The sequence below is a fragment of the Cavia porcellus genome, unplaced genomic scaffold, assembly GCF_034190915.1.
Source record: "Cavia porcellus strain 051 isolate PalLab524CR breed Dunkin Hartley unplaced genomic scaffold, mCavPor4.1 scaffold_9, whole genome shotgun sequence".
NCBI classification, from domain to species: Eukaryota; Metazoa; Chordata; class Mammalia; order Rodentia; family Caviidae; genus Cavia; species Cavia porcellus.
In genome coordinates, this window is record NW_026947492.1 from 87,193,683 (window position 1) to 87,217,118 (window position 23,436).

At 46.7% G+C, this 23,436-nt stretch overlaps 1 pseudogene; it reads left to right on the forward strand.

Moving 5' to 3' along the window:
* The first annotated feature begins 11,149 nt into the window (after positions 1-11,149).
* The window catches only part of LOC100728572 (protein kinase C-binding protein NELL1-like), a 609,835-nt pseudogene continuing 597,548 nt past the window's right edge, over positions 11,150-23,436 (forward strand).

Here is a 23,436-nt window from a genome sequence, read left to right on the forward strand (position 1 = left end):
CTTCTTGTTCTTTTTCTTTTCCTGCTTCATTTTATTTGGGGGGGGGGCAATGTCTCAGTCTGTAGTCCAGGCCAGCCATGAACTCATGGTCATCCTCCTCCCTTAGCCTCCAGCATGCTGGGATTTCTAGGCATGTGTCACCATGCTTGGCTCCCTGTTACTTATAACACTGGATTATAAGGAGTAGAGTTTACATCCGAAGCACTCTGGTAAAGGGACTGGTCCTCTAACACTACCCATCAGAAAAACTCTGCCCCAGCTTTTTCCCTCCTCCCAAATCCTGCAGTGAAATAGACCTGGACTCCAAACATTGTGATCTCTTCTAGTTTCATGCCAAGCTTGGAAGATACTCCTGTGCCTACATCCTTCTCTACAGCTGCTAAATTGATGTTTCCAAAAGTGCATTGTCTTCAGGGTTGCACTTGGAATTAGGACCTTTCAAGTTGCCCCTTCTCCCTCTTACCACCCAGAAGCTCTGCTCCTGGGAATTTAGTCCATGGAACTAGAACACAGCATAGAAGACGCATGGATATTGGAGAAAGCTTATTGCCACGGTGTCCATGGGAGGAAAAAGTCTAAACAGAATAAAGGTCATCTAAAAAAGAAGGCTGAAAAAACTACTAGAGTTTCTGTTCTCTAAAATACAAGAATAAATTCTGGAACAGCAGAGGTTAAGAGTAGGAAGAATTTATTGAGAGGAAGAAAGCTTCTAAGAAGGACAGAAAGGGGCCTGGAAAGTGTGTTGCCCCTATTTCATTTTATCATTTCCACCCCTCTGCTTAGCATTTCTTTGGAGTATTTCAAAGCAGATACTCAGTACGGGATAATTCAGTTGGGGCTGCACTGCTGTGTTTTTGTATCCTTTTGAACCAGTCTATTCCTATATGAGGGTGAGGTCACGTGCTGAGCTTGGAGTTCACTCAGCACAGCAGGAACCCCCTACTGTGAGCGGATACAAGGGGTGCAAGGATGGACTGGGAAGGAGCCTACAGGATGTTCACCATGAAAACTACAATGACTCCTTCGTCCCATCTTTCTCCTTGCATGTCCTTGTCCTCTATTCCTCTCCTTGTACTTTGCAGGGGCTTTCTTATCCAGCTCTCTCCTGGACCTTTGAGTTATTCTCTGCCTTTGCTCATGTTCTCTCCCCCTTTTCTCTGGACCTCTTTCCTAAAACCAGAGATTCAGAATCTAACCATTGAACAGGACCCCAAGGTCATGAGATTCAGTGTATCCAAGACACAAACCCTTTCCCAGCACTCCCTCTTGTGGGAGTTAGATTCACAATGTGATGCAGTGGGGTGAGTAGCTGGTGTCTGAAGAGTCACAGTAGGGGTGGGTTGGGCATCATAATTGGAAGGTCCTCTAGTGCCTTTCAAGTGGCTCAACTTTACAAAAATTGGAGTTCTCTCTCTCTCTCTCTCTCTCTCTCTCTCTCTCTCTCTCTCTCTCTCTGTCTTGCTCTGTCTCTTTGCTTTCTCGCTCCTTTTGATATTGGGAATCAAACCCAGGACTTTATGCTTTCCAGGTAGGCACTGTACCACTGTGCTATATCCCAGCCCTGGGTTTACTTCTCTGATCACACATTTTGTTGTACAAAGTTGAGTCCATGTATGGTTTGTGCCACTGTCTTTTGCCTTTAAGTGCCATCTGTAACTCTATGAGAACTCTGAGCTGTGGTCATTCAGCCCATCCCCGTTCTTTACCCAGTAGGGTCAGGAGGAAAGAATGACAGCAATGATGTGGTCACATGGAAGGGCAGTCATGTTTTTGTCAAGCACTGATTCATTGCTTGTTCATTTATTTTCACACTGCTTTCGGTATCCTAATTATTTACACCTTTCTGGTGCCTGCCAGTCTGTGGCACACAGCAGATACTCACAAATGTGTTTTTAAAACATTGGATGAACAAATAGTGAGTGTGAACTCTGTATGAGGAACAGAGCTGAGAGTAACAGTGTGCAAAGCAGCCTGGGTAAGACCAAGTTTCTCCCTCGGGGTCACTCACGGTGGGTGAGGATTTAAGACCTCATCTGTGCTGTCCTCCTGTACACTGGAAAGCACTAGGAACCACAAAAAGATTAAGGACAAAAGCAGATTGAGTGGAGTGCAGGGAGAATTCCCTTTACCTTGGAGGATCAGTAGGACCTCAGGAAATGGGGTGCTGGTACGTGAGGAGGACTTTGACTATTGGGGGCAGCTGGATGGTCTCCCAGGGGGTTAAAAGCACATAAAAATGAGTGATGGATAGATCTGGAAAGTCTACCATACGGCAGAGGAAGTGGGAACAAAGGTGATGGTGTAGTTTAGGACCTGATGATCATGCAGCTTCAGTGGCAGCATAGGAGTCCAGAATTTGTCAGCCAGGACACAAGGAAGACTGAGGCTACTGAAGAGAGCACGGGTATTTCCTGACTGGGGAATCTCTGAGGCTAATTTCGAATTTGATATTTCTTGTCTTAGAGTTGTGAGATAGTTTTTTTTGGGGGGGGGTGCATGCTGGGTGTCAAACTTACAACCTTACATTTGCCAAGCCGGCACTTACAGCACTGAGTTAAATCTCCAGCCCTGAGATACAGTTATTTTAAAAACACCCTGTCTCCCCTGCTCCAAAGTGGAGAACACTTATAAGTGGAGGGCCCTGACAATCTCTGTGTACAAGCCCTGCACCCTTTTCTAGCCTTCTTTTGAGTGGTTCTCCACTCTCCGTGATACTGTCTTAAGGAAACACAGTGAATCCGAGCTATGAAAGTATTTGTATTTCACAGAGTTGCTACAACATGAGGAAGTGGCTACAGCATGAGGAATTGGGGGAGACCAATGACTCTCTCTGGATTCCTGTTCTTCCCTTCTTAGCAACATCCCCGACTTAACCAAAGCATGGCATTTCTGGTTCTTTGCAAGATCTGGTAGCCTGACCTGACTCTGTGTCTTCACCTGACTCTGAATCACACCATGGCCTCATCATGGTGTCACTGGGAAGTTGGGTCTGGATTCTAAGAGGAACCTGGCCATTGCTCTTTGGTTCTTTGTTCTTTGTGAACAAATTCAAGCAGCACTGGTGGCCATGCAGAGACATAGGTAGAATTTACTGCAAAGTAGACACAGACAGAGCGATGTCATCAGGTGAGAAGGTGGGCAGTGTCACAAAGACATCTGCTCAGGCTGCAGCCTGGATTCCTTTTCATGCACACAAGACTCACTTCTGGGGTTCGGGGAGCATGAGTGATACTGATGGTTATCAGTATTCCTCTTAAGAGTTATTTCAGAATGTCGCTCTCTCAAAGGTATCTTCCTCCTTATTTTAAGATGCTCAGTGTTCTCTCAGAGGTCTTAATCATGTAAGAAACTTATGAAAGAAATCTATGATAGCAAAAGTTCTAATCCCAACCAAGTCTCGGCCCATGGAGGGAGAGTGTTTAGAGAACGCCCTTCTCTCTGGTGGCTTTGGGCAGAAGCTGCAGCTCCTGAGAATGCTGTGTGCTTTGCTTTGGAAACTATCCCCCAGGGGGCAGGTATTGCAAGGCATGTGTACAATGCCTAATGTGCTGTGTGGGATGGCTTTGGACCTGAGACTTAACAAATGAGTGTAAATGTATTAGACCAGAGATCTCATCAATGAGCTGTAAATGCACATTAAACGCAGCTTTCTTTACTTAGCCATAACCAGCAGCTTCTTTGTCCCTCAAGCTCTGGGCTGTCTAACTGGCTGCGAGACAATGGGAAGACTGTGCACCTTGCTCCTTACCCTGGCACCTGAGCCTTGGTCGAGTGCGTGCCAGTCAAGGTGGTGGTGTCTAGTTTAGCACCTAGATCCTAACAGGCATTGCCCATTTCCACCTGCTCTTTGGAGCCTTGGAAGAACACATCCCAGCTGGCTGGTCAGTGGGCCCAAGGAACACAGAGGATACTGGGACAGAGTCATTGGTTAAAACACAGACCCACAATGAGAGCTGGAATCCGTCGCACAGTCTTATGTGCTTTTAACCCCCTGGGAGACCATCCAATGCCTGAAATCCGAGAACTCCCTGTCGGAGGTCAGCAGGGAGCAGCAGAACTTTAGCCAACCTGCAGAGATGCATGTATGAATGTTTGGTGTTGCAGAGCAGTTTGGACATTTTCAATGTTAGTTCTTCCCAATTGCTATCAACAACAACAATAATAAAAGCTTAATGTGGTGTGCCACAGAGTTTGGTAGCTGTGTGTTGTGTGGCCCTGGGTAAAGGATGTGTGAAGAGTTGCCCAAATGTAAATGGAAGTGATATGTGAGACTTCCTGACTTGCTCTTCTTCTTCTCTCCATTGTCTTACCCTGTTTGCTGTCTGGAACATGGATGCAATGGCTGGAGCATCTATACCCACAGTTTACCATGAAGACATTGTCATGAACATGGAGAAGAGATCTAGAAGGGGCCTGGACTTCCCAGAGCCATCGGATTGAACCTGGACTCTGGAACTGTAGAATTATTTTTCCTGAGGGAAGATTATACATCTGTTGTTTACATTACTACCATTTGGGAGTTTTCTTGTTATCTGAAACCAAACCGAATCCTTAGTGACACAGGAGGTCAGATGAACTGAAATGATCAGGAGACCCAGGAATCTTTGGGAAATGAGTGGGAATTTATTGCTACTTTGGTCACAAAGATAAATTTTTTGACCTATGCCTCAGAGTAGTCTAAAAACACTGAAAAAGACCACTGCTTGCTGAGTGGTTTTATGCGGATGGGCAGAGCCAGTCACATGAATGGATATCATAGTTTGTTCCCTACAGCGAGCTCTCCCTGTCTTTCCCATAGCAACATCCTGTGGCCTGAAATTTCTCCAGTTAATATTCACAGCATGTGGGGTCAACAGTCCTGCCCATGAAAATGACAAGTCAGTGAGGAATGTTCAATCTTTCCCAGCTCAAGGAATTTGAAAAGGACACCTTCTATCAAACTTTCCTACAGAGTGGGATAACTGAGCACATAGCACTTCTACCTGCAATAAACAATCTTTTAAGGGCTGAGAGAGACCCGGGTGAGTGCCACGTGAGCAGCCCTGGCCCGCTGGATGATGGAGGGAATCTTTATGGAGAAAAGCTTGAAGGTTGACTGTGGGATCATCTTTTCTCTACACTCCTGGTCTCTGTGTGAGGGGTTCTTTTTGGAATACTCCTGGCCTTTAAGTCCCCTTTCTGCTCTCTCATTCCCCATGGAAAAGGTTGACAGCCAGTGCTTTTCATTTCTCCCTGAGATCTCTCTCACTTTCTGTTTTCATTCCAACCAGTGGGGCAGATGGCCATAGCAAGGTCCAACCTGGAGGGAGGGCAGATGGCCCTTCTATCTTGGCTGTCACATAATGTTATGCTCTTCCTGCTCTCTCTGTATTAATGAAGAGGCTGTCTTGGCCTCCTGCTGATTCTCTTACTTCTCAGTGAATCCAGAGCTCAGTCAGTAGTTATTTATTGGTTGCTCCCAAATCCTCAGCAAGAGACTGAATTCCCAGGCTTCATCCCAGGAGAGAGAGAGTGCAGTTTAATAAGTTAGTACACAGTTTGGTTTCATACTCCCTGAATTTGAAACTTGATTTCAGTACCTATTTGGCCACTGGCTCAGTATTTGTATCTATAGAGTCAACACAATAATACCACTTAGCCAACTGGGTTGTCCTGAGGAACAGATGCATTGGTTCACAGGAAGCCAGAAAGCAGTAACCCACCCAAAGTTAGGCCAAATAAATGCAGGCAGGCAGTGCCACTGTACTCACTCAGGCGGGGATGGGGTGATTGGAGTGGGGGTGTTGGGGGTTGCGGGGTGGCCTCTCTCCAGGGCCTCTGGGAGGCTCTTATCTGTTTTGCTGGGGCAGACAACATGTCCTTACTTGACACTTTATAAAACCTAAGTATGTGCACTCCTTGGTTCTCATTGTGAGAAACTCGGAGCTCATACCAAATTATTGATGTTATGGATTAGAACAGTTTCATCTAAAACATTATGAGGTGCATTTCCCCATATGTTCTATCTGTATTTTTTCTACCTATTTTTCCCACAGACCTACACCCAGATTTGTCCTGAAAGTGTTTGAAGCTACGTAACAGAGAAATGAGATAGTTTGGATATCGTTCAAGTTTACTGTAGTTGTCAGAATAAAGTCCAGAGTTTTCATGTGGAACCCACATGTTCATGCAGAAGCCTTCTTTGTGAGTGCAGGTACATTGCAAGAATTGAAAACATCCACCCAGGTCAGGGCTGCATAATTTCACAGAGCACTGGAGCTGCTATGTTTGTGAGGGAAGCTTGGTGTTTTCACACTTTCCTGGTTCTGACAGCTAATTGCCATTTGTATTAGTTTCTTATCCCTGTCAGAACAAATAACTGCAAACTGTGAAATTCAAAACAACAGAAATTTAGTCTTTCACAGTCTCAGAGCTTTCAAGGCTGAAATCCAGGTTGAAGGAGCCAAGCCCTCCTGATCCCTCCAGGGGAGGAAGGGTCCTTTCCTAAGTCTTCCAGCCTCTGGTAACTCAGAACGCCAAACTTCCATGTCAGCCACTGTGATCCCCTGATGACCTCTCCCTTATGCCTGCTCCTGCATTTTTCCCCTGGAGTTTTCCTCAAGGACACCAGTGATAATCGGCTGAGGTCCACATTAATGACAGCAACTTACATCTGCAAAGATCAAATCTTAAATATGGCCACATTTTTTGGTACCAGTGGCCAAGTCCTTAGCATATCTTTTGGGGGCAGTGTGGCAGGTACAATCCAATCCAAGACAGCAACACCATCTCATTATCTCCTCTTTTATCAGGAAGCTTGTTATGTGTCCATAACATGAGGATAGCTGTAAACTGTTCAGAGGAAGAGTGACTTAGCCAGGGAAATTCAGGGAAGTCAGTGAGATGGATGGTTTCTCAGGCTCAGACCAACTCTAGCTTCTGGCTTTAGTTTGGATACTGACTTTTCCTCTAGCACTCCACATAGAGTCAGTGATAGAGCAACTTTGGGGTCCCAGGTGTGAGACAGCTGACCTATGCAGGGTCCCACTGGAGCAGGCAGTCTGCTTCTGGTCACTGAGAAGAGTCAGCTCTCCTGTGGGAGAAACACTGCTTCATTCACCCAACAATTACCAAGTTCCTACCATGTGCCAGGCAGTGCTATGGATGGAAAGATGCGTGGTGGACAAGAAAGACAAAATCTTTATTCCTGTGGAGGATGCATGACAGTGGGAAAGACTGAGAATGCCTAAGTAAACAGCAAATTGCATCATTTCAGGTGAGAATAAGCACAGTAGAAAACAAGGCAGAGTGTGGAGAAAAGGAATCTGTCTCCGCTGTGGGTGGGAGTGTAGACCAGCACAACTGCTGTGGAATCAGTGTGGGGATTCCTCAGAAAACTAAGAATAGAGGTCTCATTCCACCCAGCTGTTCTTTTGGATATCTTCCTGGAAGAATTAAAAACATCATACCGCAGCAACAGGTGCACACCCATGTTCATAGCAGCACACTTTGTAGTCGCCAAATCTTGGAAACAACCCAAATGCCCATCAACCAAGGAGTGAACACAAAAGATGTGGCATTTTTATACAATAGAGTGCTACTGAGCAAAAAAGGATACACTCGAGGCATTTATAGGGAAATGGATGCAACTGGAGAGCAACTCATAAGTGAGGTAAATCAGATTCACATGTGTAAACATCATGCTGTTTCCTAATGTGAGAAGCTGAGAGAATAACTAAGATTTAACATGCACATCAGATATTATAAAAGGGAAAGAAACTGCTCCAAAGGAAAGAGAAACTGGGATGGGTAAGGACTACTGCCTGGAGCCAGGGTTAGGGTTAGAATGGGGGAGAGAAAATTGGGGAGGAAGAATGTGAGCATGTAAGACCCTTGGATTGTCCCAAAGTGTCAGGATTGCAGATGGAACTTGAGGAGTAGAAAGCAGACTGTCACCTCTGGGGTGTGTGTGTGTGTGTGTGTGTGTGTTGACTGAATTGTATGGAGCAAGAAGAGAGGCAAAGTGAACACTTGGTAACCAAAGACTACAGCCAGGAAGGAGATGAAGACAGGTAGGAGGAAGCCGGGAGCCATGGCGCTGGTGAGAAGTGGCCCATTTGGGATTTTTGGCTTTTAGGTATACAAGGTCTGCTGGCTTGAGTAAAGGGCATAGGGAAAGCAAATGGAGGTAGCCCTGGGTTATTTGGTTAAATCGCTTGGCAAATGCTGGTGCCATCTGCTTAGAAGTTAGCAAGTTTGGAAAGAAGGAAAGGTCAAAGTTCCTATTTGGCTGCAGCACAGTCTTCCCTGAAGATGGCTAAGGAAGTCTTCAAAAATAGCTTTATTGAGATACCATTCACATACCACAGGATTTATCAAATTGAAGCACACATCCCCATGGCTTTTAGTCTACTGTGGCTGTCAGTAAGAGTTCTACACCCACCACCATCTGTGCAAGCCTCAGGTCTATCACCATGATTAACTTCAGAGCATTTTCATCACTCTCAAAGTAAACCCCTCATCCCTGGCCATTTCCTCTAATCCCCGCCTCTCTCCCTTCTCTACCATAGCTAGGCAACCAATAATTGAGCTTAGGGTTCAAAGGAGAGGCTGGGGCTGGAAGTACACATTTGACATTCTTTCATAGTAGATGTGGTTAAAGGTGATGAGTGTGAATAGAAGACTGAGGAGTGAGGTGCTTGGGGGTCTAGAAAAAGAGAAGGGTGATCAAAGGAAGCTCCTAGCTCCTAGGTTGAAACCATGGAGGATGGTTATCCTGCTGGGGAAGGCGGTCTTGGGACATGGCACTGGACAAGCGGGTTCTTCTTCTTGTCTCCACTTGCAACACCTGTCATCAAACATGCAAGAAACCCTGTGGTCCTTCACTGCCACTAGAACTTTCTGAGTCTATCCTATGATGGTTTCCCTGCCAGGGCTACCCAGAAAATCCTCACTCAAAAGATGCATTTATAGGAGGGACTGAAGTTCTCAGTTACCTAGGAAAGATTTATGACCTTGTGGAGATTAACTCTTGTTGCTGTTAATGGATGTGGTGCTGAAAGCAATGACAGAACATAGATCTCACTTTATTTTTTAATAGAAAGAGCTAAAATCCATCTCCCTTCCCCAGACTGACTAATTACACAGACCGGAAATCAGAGAAAGGGACACCTCTCCTCTCTGCAGGAGGATGAGTATGACTTTTAGGAATTCTGGATTCCTGAGATTCCAAAGGAGGCCTTAGTTTAAAGCTACTAAGGCAAGGTAAGGGCAGAGGAGTCACAATTGTCACTTTGCAACACAGGGTGCAGTGTCCTTGTCCACAAGGCCTAGGGAGTCTTGGGAAATCCTTTTCTGAGGTGTGTGATTGTGAGCTTTTAAGGCAGCATGCTCCAGGGTGAAGGACTGCCCTGACTCTGATGAAAACACACTGTGAAAGCAGAGGTTCCTGGGAATCACTGAGCTTTGACATCCATTTATATCCTAAACTTCCAGCTCAGCTTCTGGATTGCACAATGCACTGTGTGTGTGTGTGTGTGTGTGTGTGTGTGTGTGTGTGTGTGTGTGTTTCTCCCTGTCTGTCTTTGAGTGTGTTCTGGGGACTGCACCCAAGTCCTCACACATATTAGGCAAGTGCTTTACTATTGAGCTACACCCAGAATCTTTGTTAAAATTTTATTTGCTGACAGGATTCTTTCTGATAAATTGTCCATGCTGGCCTCAGACTTCAATTCTTCTGGCTCAGCCTCCAGAGGAAGTGAGAACTACCATGCTCTGCCCTGATACACTTCGGAGCTGGAATTTATCTGTTTGTTCATGATCTTTTCAATCCCCTAAAGGAACACAATGTACAAGGCCAAATGGGACAGTGGCCTGCATAGAGAAATACCAAAAAAATAGGGCAGAGATCAAAAGAGCATGTAGGTGAAACCTTCTCTTAATATAACAGTGTCCTGCTAATTTATTGACACAGTGGGATCAAAGTTATCTAGGGTTCACAGCCATGGTAAGGAGAAGAGGTGCAAAAATGTGGCAAAAAGGCTCTTGAAACTGTTGAAATTGAACTCCCCAAGGAAAGAGGGCTGTGGGATTTTCTTTTCCTTTCTGGGATCCAGGTTTACTGTTGAGGTGCTGGGAAGTGCAGGGCTCAGTGGGCAGCCTGCTGAGCTTTAAATTCTGTAGGGCTAATGTGGTACAAATCTCAAGTTCTGTTGTTTCTGATTTTCAGGACTCTGTATTCCAGTTATAACGAATATTCCTGGATGGAGGTGCTGTAGAGATCTCCAACCCAGTGGAGGACACCTCAGGGAGGTCTGAGGAGAAGGCTGCCCTACCTTCCTACAAGTCCAGCTTTTACCTCCCAAAATAGTATGGGGGGGGGGAGACCTCTGGAGGGATCACAGGAGAGACCAGCAGGTGACTGCTAAAGCAGAGTGTGTTTTCAAAAGAAAACCAAGGAAAAAAAATAGTTGAGAATTTCCCCTGTGAGGCAGCATCTGCCCTGCAGAAAGAGGTTTGCAAACAGACTCCCCAAATCTCAGCTGTGGATTGCTCCAGCAGCACAGGGACCCTTTTTACTGCTCCTTCCACCTCAGCGCCCTCTTCCTGCACCCCAAAATCTGCACCCAGTTCTAGGGGCGAGTTGAAGGAGGCAGGAGGTCTGGGCGCTGAGCAGGGACTCAGACACCGCACCCTCTGGTCCTTACCCTGACCAGATCCAGAGGTCTGACTTCTGAGCAAGGGACTGGCACCCCTGGACCCGGGTTTCCGGAGGAGAACCCCCAGCTGCGTGGGTTCAGCGGCTTGGGTTGGCCGGTGAACTGTGGCAACTTCCAGCCGGCGACAGCCCCGAGTGCAGCTTCGTGGAATCCGAGACTGTGCAGCGGCTGATCTCTGGCTCCTCCCTCACCGCCCCGCGTCCCGGGACTCAGGCTCCGCTGCTCCAGGTGGGGGGCAGCAGTCTTGTTTGCACCAGCATCTTTGAGCTCCTCGGGCGCCGGAGGCAGACCAGCTCCGCCTGCAGCGCAGAGCGCAACCTGCCCAAGTGGCCGAGCCTGCGCTCCCACCCTGCGCGGGGGAGTGCGCAGCAGCAGCAGCAAAGCACCAACCTAGCCTCCCGCGGTGGGGGTCGCGCAGGGGGCGGGGTGGCGGGGGCTCCATGCAGGGGCTTCCCATCCGAGAGCAAGCGCAGCGCCAGGCGCAGCCCAGCTTCCTCCCCGCAGCCTGAGTGCAAGTTTGGTGGCTCCAAGCCCCGCGCGCCTCAGTACCCGGGCACCTCCGTTCCTGCTGGCCTCGCTGCGCCCTCTCGATGGGGACTCTCGGAAGCGATGCCCATGGATGTGCTTTTAGTTTTAGGGTTTTGCGTGTGCACGGCCAGGACAGGTAAGCAAGGCTGGGCGTTGGAGGGATTTGGGAGCGGAGAGGGGGCGCCCCGTGGCTGTGGCCCACATGCACACTGGCGCAGGCAGACCTGGCCCGGGCTCGGCGCCGGCCTGGGTAAGGGCAGCAGCACGGGTTGGTCCTTTAGATCTCTGTGCCCGGCTCAGGGTGAAAGGGCGACCAGGGAAACCACGAATGTCCTCCACTCGTGGGCCGCGCCTGCCTGCTGGCGCTTGGGAGTGAGGGATGCAGCCGTGAGGTCACAGCCTCGCGGTGCTAGAAATCAACTTTCAGGCTCCAGAGGGTCCAAACCTGCAGCTGGGCGGATTCGCCAGCCCCGCGTCCCGGAAATTGGAGGGTCCGAAGTAGGGGGCAAACTGCTCCCTGAGCCAGACCAGGACCCCAACCTGCTGAGAGGCACACGGGCATCTGGCGGGCTCAGCTGAGCCTGAGAGGGCACAGTGGGGAGCGGGGACCAGAGAATGAGACCCGTGCTTTCTCCTCGTCCCCGCAGACTCCCAGGGCAACACTCGCTGTATTCTTGCTCTCCCCGGCTTCTGCCCCAAGGACCGGCAGAACAATTTTATTCCATGTGATTGGAGTAGCTGAGACTATGGGGAGATTTTCTGGAGCTATAACAGGTTGCAGGGCGAATGGGGGTGGGGGGAGAGCAAGAACAGCAGACCTAATTGCCTCATGTCCCTGCTCTGCTTTGTTTCAGGGGCGCAGTTGTGGGAACTCCAGGAACACCTCCTTTGACTTCCACAGGCTCCCTTTCCCCAAGTCCCCAGGGGCTCCAGCCAGCTGTAGCGGCTTTCTATAAGGTGCTACTTGGAGATGCTGGGAGAACCTGGTGAGCTGAGGCAGGGTAAAAATAGGCAAAAAAGTAGGAGCTTCGGAGTTGCTGGAACTCTCATTCCAAGCCTGAAGCCTGTTGCTCTGGACAGGTGGGCCACTCACTTTGAATCCCAGGATGCATGCATGTCAATTTCCTGGACCCATCTTCTACCCCATGGCACCCTGATTTTCCTTCTCCAGAGGTGCAGCCTCTTTCCTGGCCAGTAAGCAAGTTTATCCAGAAAGGGGCCCAGGAGGGGCGCTGGCCCTTGGTTGGTTCAAAGGTTCTGTCTGCCCTAGCCCCAGGAGCCCCTCTTGGCGGTAGGATCCAGGGATCCCAGGGCACTGGAAGCTTCCAGCTGGGACTGAGCTTTCCTTTTTGCTTGATCTGGAGCATCACAGAGACATTTCTCCAAGGACAGAAGAGTTCTCCCCTTTCTTTCTATCCAGCAGAGCTACCTAGGTTGCAGCTGCCCTGAGACTCAAGTTGTCCTAGAGTAGCTGTTTTGGGGAAGGGTGGGTTAATCTTTCAAAAGCTAGAGTGCACTGGCAGGGATGCTTCCCAGGAGGAGGTAGAGGAGAGGCCAGGCTGGTGCCAAGCTGAGCCCCAGAGCAAGGAGAGCCAGGGAAGATCTGCAGACTGGAAATAGCCAGATGGCATCACTGTGCAGCCTCAAGTGCCTATCAAGGTCCAACGTGTCCTGGACTGTTGTGATCATTACTGCTTTGAGAAGTTGATCCCCACTCAAGTCCCCTCAACCAGGAGTGCACTGACTGTCTCTCTAGGGGGCATTGCTGTGGACATCCTTAAGCATGCTATTGGCTTCCCCATCCTATGGCCAAGACCTTTCAGTCTTGTAAAACGTTGGTGGTAGGGAAGGTTCATTCATGTATTTACTTCTTCATTCCACAAAGACCTAAGTGTCTTGCTAGTTACCCAATATCATATAAAGAGGAAATTACTTGTTCCCAACTGGGACCTTAGGGTTTAGTTGAGAATCCAGGTAGCAGCTGGGAAGCACATTCATTATACAGCTGGATGGGGTGAGATGGGATTTTAAGAAGTTTGCGTGAAGGAAATAGAGAGTGGGAAGGGGTGAATTAATTCTGGGGGAAGGTGGAGGTGGTCAGGGAAAGTGACATTCCAGAGCTGTGTCTTGCTGGGGCTTTCAGAGGGGTAAAATGGGAAGCACCTTGTACAGGCAAGGACTCAGCAAAGCAGAGATACTTGGGGTGGCCTGACCTGTTCACTGATTGTAGCAGTTGCCTGGGGAACTTCGCTTTTCAGTGCTGCAAGGTCTCTTGCTATTTGAACAGCAGAGATCACATATTTGCTATACAAAAATTATCAGGAAACTCAAGGAGACAATGAGGAAATAACTTTGCATTTTTAAACTCACTTTTTTTTTTTTTTTGAATATGCAGGTAGCATTCTGGGGACAGCCTCTTTGATTTTGCTGGAAACCCACATTCCCACATCCAGCCACTTCTGTAGGGAGCAAAGGCTGTCTGGTGATGAGTTTATCCCAAACAGCTGCTTGGGAAGTTTATTTTTCAAGTGAGACAATTGTCGTGAGGGATGTGAACAGTCCTAGATGAAATGAACATGTGGCTCATTTAGCGAGCTTCTGGGAAATCACTGCCTTTTAATGGAAATGAGTGGATGGTATCAGGCACATTGTAATTAAGGCAAGACTGCAGTGTGGCAGCAGTTACCTATGAGAGCATCTAGTGACAGGTGTCCTAAGGAGGCTGCGGACAGTGTTCTTATTCTGAAAGCGTGCTGGAGAGCAGAGGGGAGTTAAGTTAGGAGACGCTGTTTTTCAGTTTTTGTTCTTGTTTCTGGATTAAAAAATAATCTGGGACTTCCGGGTACATCACTGATAATGAAACCTTGGAGGCTACAGGAATGGTGGTGTCCATGAGTTTGGAAGTGTGAGTTACTTGAACTCAAGGATTATTCTCCACTGCTTTCCTGTTTGCTTTGTCATCAGGCTAGGGAGTGGAGGGAGTACTGTTCCTGAAACATCAGTCCCAGGTGCCCAGGGGAACTCTGGGCTGCCACCTGCTGCACTGGAGAGATTTTTTTTTCTTTTGGAAGCCATTCCCAGGTGGTTTATTAATTATGGACTGAATAATCGAGCTGTGAAAATGATCCTCCGGCCTCCAGGAATGTAAAATATCGGCTCACTTGAAACAAACAGAGAGCAGCTTCTTCAAGGAAATTGCTTCTGGGATGTTCAGAACTGATCAAGCAGTCATGAAATCTTGCTGTTAAATGAGGTCTCACAGCATCTTTCTGGCATCATATTACTCCTCATGGACCAGGAAAATAGCTGTCACCAGGAGCCATAAGCTGCAATAGATCTGAATTGAGCCAGAAGCAAGAGGGGTTGCTTGGGGGCCTAGGTGCTGGACATCAAAAGTGGGTGAGTGGGCTTTGGGCTCGGACACCCCCAGAGCAGGGCTGAGAGTGGCCAGCGGCAGTAGGTATCCCCATCAGGACCAAGGCTCTGAGTCCCAGGGCGGGGCCTCAACTGTCCTGTAACACTGACAAGCTGCCTTCCATATTTTAAAAATATCTCCTCCCAGGAGCTTTTTATCCTGCCTCATTCTAATTCCCAGCTTCAGCCATTTGTGGGGATTTATGTCAAAAGAAGAAAACTTTATAATAGAGTTTCCCAGGAAAGGGCAGGAGCTCCGTGCCTGGAGAAGAAACAGAAACACTAAAATAAAAATATTCCTGGAACTCACACTCTCGTGCTCCGTAAGGTTCAGGAGGGGCCGTGTAAATACTGCCTTATTAATAGGTTTCCTGATTCCCTAGGTGCTGTGCAGAGTGCTACCCTTTATACATCCTGCTGTTGGCTCTGGGCATTTTCATCCTGAAGGCCACCAATTAAAGGCGGAGGAGAAAATTGTACCCAGAAGCCTAATTGATTTATTTTGCATTGTTTTGTGCTTATGAGATGTTTTCATAAAAAGAACAAAACAGTTGTGGGGAGGGGGTGACCTGAATGTTCCGCATTATTCTAAGAGTTGGGGACTAGGACTAGCAAGGTGGAGTGGAATAGGAAGATGCACCTTTAAAAAAGGCAGGTTAGGTAGTCCAAAGTTGGACATGAATTCTGCCCAAGTCTAAGCTGTGGGGAGTGTTTCCTGAGTCACTGCGGAAACCGCGGGAGTCCAAGAGGGTTATTACCACCCCACTTTCACAGATGAGACAAAGGATTGGAGAAATAATTTTTCCAAGAAGTGATCTAATCTGTAGAGGGAAGAGATGGGGCTGCATGGGGTTTTTAATTTAGCATTTTTTTGCAGCACTTTCTGGATTGAGGTACTGTGTGTTCACCTTAGGAGAAGGACTCAACATACTATTGGGACATGATGGTCGGTTCTGAGAATCTAAGTGCCTCCTAGGCTGTTGCGATCCAGGGCTTCCTGGTCTGGGAGATTTGGTATCTTTGGGATGACCTTGCATCAGTTACTACCACAGTACTGTCACATAGCACGGACTTAAAATAACAGTCATTTATTTTGATTCATGTATCTGTAGGTCAGATTTACCTGAGCCAGACTTGGTGGAGCTTAGTTCCAAGTTTAAGTGGGGGCCTGCACCCCGTGTCTTAGTCTTCCTGGAGCAGTGGGCCTGCAGGTCCGTGTTCTTCTCATGGCGATGCAGAGGTACAAGGAAGTCAGGTCCCTCTGCGCAAGCACATGGAAGCCTATACTTGTGTAATGTTACTAAAATCCTGATAACCAACGCTGGTTACACTGCTGAGCTCAGTCAGGGGGTGGGGAGGCCTCCTGTCACTCTAGTGGGAGTAATTCCCAGCCACATGTCACAGAGTGTGAGTGTGGAGAAATGAAGGGCTGAGGCCAATAATTCAGCCAACTGTAGTCTCCTCACAAGGTTGCCTTGGCCTGGATGCCATCTCGACCTCTCATGGTGTCCCCAGATATGCACATTGCTCTGATGTCTGTTCTCCCAGAGCAGTGACCATGAACCCACTCATCAGACAATTATTCAGGTTCTAAATTAAAAGCCTATAAGGTGTCAGGACCTGTGCAAGGCACTGGGGCCAGAGGGACACCTCCTTCCTCTTGTGTCCAGTGAAGGGCACATTCGCCAGGCCACTCTCAAGATTCCTGGCCAGAGAAGGAACAGCTTGGAAGTCCTTTGAGATCATCCTTGATTTAATTTCTGCCATATAGGAGTAGAACACCATAGGTCAAACTGAAGTATTAGTTCCATGCCTGTCTTTCCAAGGTGATCACAGAACTACTAGCACCTGAGCTCACTTAGAAAAAAGCAGTGTGGGTCTGGGTGCCGGAGTCGGGACAATAGGAAACTGGCTGGTTGACATCTGCTTTGCACAGAGCAGCTGCTTCTGAACTGGGTCTGTGTGTAGGATGAGCAGGAGTGAGCAGGTGGAAACTAGTCAGAGCATTACTGGTCCCCTTCTTCCTTTACCTGTAAGCCTTGAATGCCTCCAGTGATACAGCGGTCAGGCTCCTTGTTGCAGGCTGTGTGAGATCATCCTCAGTGCCCCACCATTCATATATTCATAGTCCACCCTTGGTGACACCCATTAAAAACTTATTACATAGATGACTGCAGAGTCCGTGGAAGTAGCGGTTGTCTTGGCTTAAACTGGCCCCATAACTGGCTGTATTCCACAGGAGAGAATTCAGATGTTCAGTTTAGGAGACAAGGGAAAGCCAGGCAAAAACAGCAAAGGCAGTGATGTGCACTATACCTTCCATTTAACCTTTTTGTGTCCTGGCAGTGACAGGTTTCACCTCCGAAGAGCCCTTCCTGAGCAGCCTTCTGTGGACAAAAACCTCACTGTGCAGCAGTCACTGTTTCCTAGCAGGAAAAGAGGAAGCGGGCAGACGGGGTAGATTTCTCTCCCCTCCTGTGTAGGGCAGACGGGGTAGACTTCCCTCCCCTCCTGTGTAGGGCCAGGTGAATGTGGGAGCACAGGTGAGGCTGTGACAGCTCACGATGTCCTGATGAATATTGTCCCAGGTGCTTTAGGACAAATTGGGTGTGAGCTCTCATAATGCAGTCTCGGTGTCTGCATTACCATCAGATGAAAGTTGACAGCTGTTGCTGATTAAAACATTTCTAACTGTGCAATCAGAACTTCACTACTGAGATGCTAAGTGTAGATAGATGCAGCTGTATGAATGGCTGAGACAGCTCCTCAGAGTGATGTGCAGTCTTATTAGCCTATGTAATTTGAAATCATTTTGCAGTCATGCATGGATCATTCCGCAGAATACAGATTGGGTAAGAAACACCTCTGGTATTTTCTGTTCTCAGGCCAGGAAATGGGAGATCAGGGTCCAATTTCTCTTTACTGAAGTTCTGCAACAAGACTTTTTAGGATCTAGGGTTCCATCAGGAATCCCCTTGGATAGAAATACAAATCTGAGATTCTCTTTTCTGGCCAGCCACTTCACTGTTTCTTTTCTAGTAGGACCAGGGTCCCTCTCTACTTTCTGCCTCTATAGGAAAGTTGTGTTCTGAATAGGACTTTACTGTGGTGATGGTGCTAGATTTTGCCTTTGCAGCTCTCTCTGAGGCAGATGGATCACAGCCCTAAGCACCTATCTGCAGTTCCCAAATCAGAAAAATCAGCACCAAAAGATTTCTTGAAAAACTCACCAGACAGCAAAGCCTATCCTGCCTTGAACTCACTTAGTGGCAAAACCTAACCTCAATGGATATTAGGCTGTTTATATCCTTTATGCAAATTAGAGAAAAACACCATACACTTCAGTCCAGAAGTACTGCAGACTCTGATAGTGGGATGCTGACTCAGACCTTGCTGAGAATATAGCCTAAGTTATGGCATATGATGCATGCTGAATTCTGAAAAAATGTTTGGCTCTTAGGATTTGGGGGGATTATCTGTGTAATGGGGAATGGGACTGGGAAAAGGTACAGAGAAACTGTGCTGTCAGAGGGGCAGTGGGGCAGTGGTGTTTTCCCTTATTCTCCAAGAACTCTCCACAGAGTCTCAATTGACTTCCTTGTGTTCCCCACCACGCCCTGCCTCAGTGGTCTCTGTTCTGTGTTGCTGCTAGCCTCCTGCCTATTATGCCAAAACAGCTCTTTGTTGCTTTCCAGTGGTTGGCTCTGGGCTGGACCCCGACCTTCAGATGGACATTATCAGCGAACTTGACCTCGTAAACACCACCCATGGAGTCACTCAGGTGTCTGGACTGCACAATGGCAGCAAAGCATTTTTATTTCAAGGTAAAAGGACTTCTTCCTTTGAATGGGGGAGAGGCTGGGAAGGAGTGCTGGTCAAGGGGAGTGTCCACCTGATGGGCCTTTGGCTGGGGGTCACTTTTGCTAGTTGTCTTGGGTCCTGGTCCAGAAGCTTATTGAGATGTGCAGCAGTGTTCTGAGAGTGGGAAGAGGCATCAGGGGGCCGTGGTGGAGAAATGTTTGGTTTGGTCATAAAATGGCTCCCTGGGGATTTGGGTGGAGAGTTAAAGGGTAACAAATTTGCGAAAACTTTGGAAACTATAGGCCCACTGTGTCATTTTTGCAGGAGATCTCTTCAGCCATTATCTGTCCCTTTACCTGTGTGTATACCTGTATCCCTCATGTTCCTGGTAGACCTGAACACAGTAGATACTATGGCTGTCTCCTGTTAGAAGTGCATCTTTTCTTCCCCTTTCACTTTCACAATATCTGGTGTACAACTGGGATGAGGGAAAGGAGAAAAGAAAAAAGGAAAAGGTTACATGTATATGATAGATAAGTATACTACTAATAATGAAAGGGAAAGAAAGGGCTCAAAAGGAAAGAGCAACTGGGATAGGGAAAAGAAGAAAAGGAAGAAAGGAAAAGATATGTCTGTAGGGTTACATATATAAATGTATGTGTGTGTATATATGCAAGGTAGATAACTGTAATGCTGATCCCTGTTAGTTCATCAAACAGAACAGTTTGTGCTGTCATTGTTTGATTGTTTCATCATTTTTATGCCTAGATCTTGCAAACTCAACAACTACTTCTAAGATAACAATATCAATGTATTAACTAGTGTTAATTTCCTACTATTTCTTGAAATTCTATGTCATTTCTACCCTTTTTTTCTGTTTTCTTTTAAAAAAAAAGAACATTTGTGCTTTCATTGTTTGAAAACAATACGCAATATATTAACTATTGTTAATTCCGTTACATTGTCTTGAAATCCTGTCACATTGTAAGCGAGCTTATCCAGCCCTGCCCATTATAAAGTTGATTACAATTCATGAAATCACTCAGTGAGCATTTATAAAGACAGTGTTCTGTGGTTCTTAAAAGGATGGGCTCTGGAGCTTTATTGCTTGGGATCCACATTAGCCCTTATTGCTTTGAGAGTTGGATGATTCCTTAGTTCTATTTGTTCTCATCTAAACAATAGATCCTTGCTGAAGCTACCTCATATGGTGGCTATGGGGATTCAGAGGCAGCTTATGAGAGCAGGTACACCAATGCCTGGTAAACACTAGCTCCCCTTTTGAAGTTCCTTTCCTGTATTAGGTAGCATGCTAACAGTAGGGTTACCAGTAAGAGTAAATAAGAGGCAGCCCCTGCTCTAAAATGTAATGAAGGAAACAGTCATTTCTGAAATCATTTTTGAGTTAAACTGTCTGTGTACAATGAAGGAAATGTATAGGCTGATAAATGAGAGTAATACAGGCAGGTCTGATCTAATTGGAGAGGTGGTGGTTTTAGAGAATGCACACCCTGAGCAAGTGGTTTGTCAGCAGAGACTGGACCACATGAATAGACTGCCTCCTGTAGGAATGGGTGGGGGCACAAGGAAGTCTAGGCAGAGGAAATAGTACCAAGCATAAAAGTCTAAAGGTAGAAACCAGTAGAAAGTCTTGAAAGGTGGTGAAAGGCTGGAGAGGAGGGCATGGGCTAAGTGACACTGGAGCCAGTGAGCAGAACCAGGGTCCTGACCCTGTGAGTGGGTGTGAGAGTGCTGGGGATTTAAAGCCAGTGTCCATTCCAGGAGGTGGGAGGCCAGGTACTTGTTATTAAGCACTGTAAATACCTCCTCTACCCGTGGGCCATATTACTGTATTACTGGTCTTGTAGGGTACTTTCACTGTGGTGGGGCCTTTGTTTAGGTTAAAGCAGAGAAGTGGACTGGTTGCATGTGGTAGTAAGGCGGCTGGGATTTTTCTCTGAAAATACCTGGCAGTGTTCTTTTGACACAGTCTTTTAAGAAGACAACAAAAGGATTTTTTTTAGAATGACTGAACCAGCATTGTGGAAAGAGATCCATGTGTTCCCTGGGCAGATAACTCAAGCCTTGTTAGTGACACATAGCAATCTACAGATGTAATGAGAGTGCAGATTTGTTACCTTGTACTTATGAAAATGTTGGTGACATTCTGAAGCTGGGCGTGGTGAAGCGAATACAGACTGGATCACTTTTCTTTCTGCGCTGCACAAGTCTACACAGTCACTCTTGGGAGTCCATGCTATTTTTGATCTGAGCAAGGCTGCTCTGAGCCAGGCTTGGTTAGTCTTTAAGCTCCAGGAATCCATACTTCGGAGCCAGCCTTGTACTGTAAATGGTTAATAAAATGTTTGCAATGAGTTAAAAAAAAATTTTTTGCCCTAACTATGTGCTAGAGGCTTGATCCTGCTTTACTTATCATTCATTACATAAGTGTGAGCCCATAGACCTGAGAACTCTGCTCTCTAATCTGTGTGTTTTCTATTATTTTCTTTTTTAATCTGTCCCTAGGATGCCAACTAGGCTGCAACAGCTGGGAGAGTCTTTCACCTTTCTTGGTAGAAGACTAACTTCATTCTGGGAGTCTGAAGAGGATTTCCCCTGTATCCCATCTCTTGTTGATTACACTGGATACGCCTGGGCAATCCAAGATAATTTTGCTTCTCAAGGTCTACAGTTTAGTCATACTAACAGAATCCCCTTTGCCATATGAGGTGACGTATTCACAGTTCTGACATTAGCTCGTAGACATCTGCGTTATTCTACTTTTCCCAAAATCTGCTTGCTGGCCCCAAAGATTCGTGTTGGTCCCACATGCAAAGTAAATTCACCGCTATCTACAAAAGCTGTGAGCATATAATGTCAGCTCAGAGTCCAAAATCTCTAATTTCATCGGTGGGAAAATTCCACAACACAATACTCAAACCGTTTAATTCAGCTGTTGGTGAGACCAATTTTGGGAGGAAATTTTGCTCTACCTATAGACCTGTGAAGCTAGAAGATAAGTGTCTATTTCTTTCTTTTTTTTTTTTTTATTTAAGAGGAAAAAGAGAAAAACACAAAACAAACCAAAGTCCAGCATACAGGGGCGGGACAGTATGGAGCACCTGCTGTGGAGGGAGGAAACGGAAGGAGGACTGGAGTCACCGGTCCCAAGTAGCTTTGAGATCAAGCTGTGTGAACTTCATTGGGTTTCATGCTTTGGGAGCAACCCTTCGCCTTTTGTGCCTGTAACTCCCATTCCTTGGAGACACCACTCCATTTTCATGAAGGACAACATGTATTTGCAGACCAGTAGTTTTGTGGTTGTTGTTTTTGACACAGGGTTTCGCTGTGTAGTTTAGGCTCGCCTCCAATTCACTATGTAGCCCAGGCTGACCTTGAACTACTAGCAAACCTCCTGCCTCAGCCTCCTGAGTGCTGGGATTACAGGCATGCACTACCATGCTCAGCTGCAGACAAATAATTTTACTAGTCCGTTTCCTGCCTGCAGAGCTGAAGACTTTTGGGGGGTTTTCATTTCATTTTATTCTTTCTGTTCCCTTCAGTTCAAGTTGACAGTGTTTTTGTTAGTAGAAATCTCAAGAATATTTTTAAAAATACATTTTGATTTTTATCAGCAAATAACAATTTTGTATATTTATGGGACATAATATATATGCAAATAATAATATATATACAAAATATATATACACTGTGACATTTCAATATCTGTGTGCAATGTATAAAGATCAGATTAGGGTCATTGGCATCTCTCACCCTAGCTATTTATCACTGCTTCATTTTGGCAAATCTTCTCTGCTAGTTATTTTGAAATCTTCAATTAATACTTGTCGACCATAGCTGTGCCACTGTGCACTGCACCCCGTCATTACATAGCCTCTCCCTGTCTCTTCCTCTCCCCTTTTTTCCCAGCACTCTGATCTCTGTGAGGTCAGCTTTTTGGTGTCTACACATGAGGGAGGACGTGATGGTGTTTGCCTTCTGCTGCTGACTTACAACACTCAGCACGATATTGTGCAGTTCTTTCCGTGATGCTACAACTTTCCAAATGTCACTCTTTTTATTCAGGTGACAGAATAGTATCCAGGCATTTAGCGCCTCTTTGCCTTCTAGGCTTTGAGCTGGATGCTGGGAAACGAAGAGGAATAAGGTGAAGGTTACAGGCTGGGGAGGTGCAAAGTCCAGAAGGGCACCTCAGTGTGGTCTCAGATGCTCCATGGGGAGATGATGTCTGGCTGTGTTTTGGTGTGGATAATGTCCCAAACAAGATGGAGAGGGGATTTCTTGTCACTGTTTGACCTGGGGGAGACTCCTGTGGGAGGTGGCATCCGTGTGGGACGCTGACAGGGGTGAATGTGTGACTTCTGTGCACAGGAGCACTGCCGTGCTCCATCTTGTTCACAGAGTGGTGCTCTAGGTTTAGGCTGCAGTTTTGAATGCTCGGAAAATCTGAGTAAGGTGGAGCACGCCAAAGGGTTTGTTTAATGTTGCTCTTCCAGATTCCCTGCCGCCCACTGCTGCCCAAGTCTGAACTGTGTTTTCTGTTGACTGGATGCACGTAGTCGCTAATTGCCTCCGGGAGCATTTAGAAGCCAATCTCATTTTGAGTGGAGTGATTTAGCATAACTTCGCATTTAATCAGTTAGTGGAGTGCTTGCATTCACATACCAGTGTCTCCCCAGCATAGGGGATTTCTGCTCTTGCCAAATAAAAACTCCATCAGTGGGTTTTCATGTCCCTCTGTGGGATGAATCAACACCTGTGCAGGCTTATTCTGGAAGATCATTAAGTGGCTATGTGATTACCTATATATCATAGAGCAAATAAACTCTGTATTTATTTCCCAATCTGCACACTCCAACATCTGCCCTGAACCCCATTCTCTCAGTCATGCTTCTCACATCAGATTATCAAATGCCACATTAAGGAAAGTAGAGATGCAAAGGAGAGAGAGAGAGAGAGACAGACAGAGACAGAC